We start from the raw sequence: 2260 nt of genomic DNA, 5'->3' as shown, positions 1-2260 counted from the left end.
TTTGTCAAAATGTCAGTGAGGTACAGGTTGATTCTGAAGAAACCAAGAGAAATATTGAACTTTACATATGGCACCAGGCCTCACAGACCCACGTTGTGCATCAAAGGGTAAGTGGTGTTTTAATGTAATTCATGTAGGGCTCCTTAGCTGAAGGCTCGGCATAGTGACCTTTGGTTCAGAGGGACCTGGGATCAATTCCTGGCTGGGTGGGGATTTCAATCTTAAACCTTTTCTATTCCCTATTTAAGGATAGCTGCCTGGCCAGAATTATCATATTTTCTGATGCACATTTAATTCCCATCAACACTATGATTAGTCGTGTACCCATAAATGTTCCACATAAATACACGGCACGTAATGACACATTCAGCTATTTTCAGTAATGTAACTGCATCTAGAGAATATTGTAAACTATATGAATTTCTGAAGGCAGTAAGAAAAATACCTAAAAAACTGCACATTTCATAATTTAACCATGATATGAATGGTAATTAAGTAAAACTCTCATATCGCACTATTAAAATAAAAAAATTCTGTACCTGTGTAATTTTGAACAATAGAATCTTGAAAAATGCATCACCATCTGTTGTACATCATATGACTAGAATAAAGGTACACATTGCAGCATTGAGGATTCTGTGTTAATTTTCTAGGATGGGAGAGAGAGAGTTATTAGGCTTATCTGCACAAGTATGACGACATAAGAATCAATCGGTGCATAATTAGCAAGGATAGAATGGATGGAATACTGAGATGATCTACAGTGGTTCTCGCCTATTTGAAACAGTGTCCTCACTGAGTGAGTTATCTTCTAGAGTATTCTTACAAGGCTATTTTTAACATTAGACTACAGCTCACTATTAAACACACTCATACCACGTTTGTGCCAACAGTAGACTATGAACAAACAAATGCTGAACGTTCTTTTACCCCAAATTTTTCATACCGGTATTCAAAACATTATTTCTATTGATAACAATACATGTTGTGTTGTGTGGCTGAGTAGGTCTTTAGACTTCAATATCAGTCCAAAATATAGGCCTATTGTTGTATTTAGGGTGCCCAGTTGGGTTCCAAAAATTGTGTAAACACCACATCTCTTTTTAATATACTGGTACTACAATCTCTTAAGTAATTAACAATTTTTAAAATTCTCTTATAACTTTGGTGGTGACTTGTTTTGAGGGGCATGTGGGCAAGATAATGACATTAACAACCTCCTTTTCACAATATCTGTAACACATTTCATAAAGTTGTTTCACCAACTGCATCAATTTGGATAGGCTATGGTGCCAGTGAGTAACATCCCACCTAGTCACATCAAAGACTTCCTTCAAGCCACTCTTTCAAGTTATTTAATTCAGCAGGTTGATCAGCATCTTTGTTTAGAGCAGCAGCTTCACCAAAGCATACATTTATGTGGTTTATGTGTGAGAATTTAAAATCTGTTTCCTGTTTGCCTAAGAATGTCTTCTTTTTATGTGTCTCATGTGTACTCCCAAGTTGGCTAGTTTTAGTCAACAGCAGTGTGTTTATCTCTTTTGCCAGCATATTTTGCACATCATCTCTGCTAACAGATGAAGAACTGTCTTGCTTATTACAGAGAATTAGAAACTTGGGGCAATTTGATACAACAACAGGATCTGTGAGCAAACAGTATAGGAATTCTGCAACATCACGTATATCACTTTGGAAAGTTACAGAGTCTATTACACAAACTATTCCTCTCGCGAGACGTTTGTAATGATCAAAAAATTTGTAATGTAACCTGTCATGTCCTGGAATGTCTATGATTCGCAAGCGATCTTTCCCAACAGCATAATGCCCTATATTTTCCTTTATTGATGTATAGGTATTCACAAATTTATTGTGAAGTAGACGAGAAAACATCAGTGTTTTACCGGAGTCACTAAGACCAACAAGTAGAATATCTCTCCTGGAATATTTTCTTCGGCTCCAAATTACGAACAGAACAATCATAGTTAGAACGACAAAGGTCGTGATATAAAATTCAAGCTTTTCTTCCATCTTGAAGGTACCGGTACCGTATATTCTTTATCACATGAAACCTGCGATCAAAATCGTAACATAGGTGTAACCAAAGTATGTACGTGTATGTTAGTAAACACTCAGTAGAATATAGCCTGCTCTGTACACTCGTCTGCATCAACGTGCACAACAAGGAAGACCAATATGTGCACAACCCACACGTGCGACATGCAGCATAGCCCCTTTTTTCTCTTCTTCCTCTTGTTCGTTA

At 36.9% G+C, this 2260-nt stretch overlaps 1 pseudogene; it reads right to left on the bottom strand.

Moving 5' to 3' along the window:
* Nucleotides 1-1320: 1320 nt before the first annotated feature.
* Nucleotides 1321-2028, bottom strand: LOC136866879 (signal recognition particle receptor subunit beta pseudogene; annotated as a pseudogene).
* Nucleotides 2029-2260: the final 232 nt, after the last annotated feature.

Source organism: Anabrus simplex, chromosome 3 (assembly GCF_040414725.1).
Source record: "Anabrus simplex isolate iqAnaSimp1 chromosome 3, ASM4041472v1, whole genome shotgun sequence".
NCBI lineage: Eukaryota > Metazoa > Arthropoda > Insecta > Orthoptera > Tettigoniidae > Anabrus > Anabrus simplex.
The sequence above is the reverse complement of the archived record's forward strand: the minus strand, read 5'-3'. Positions and strand labels throughout refer to the sequence as shown.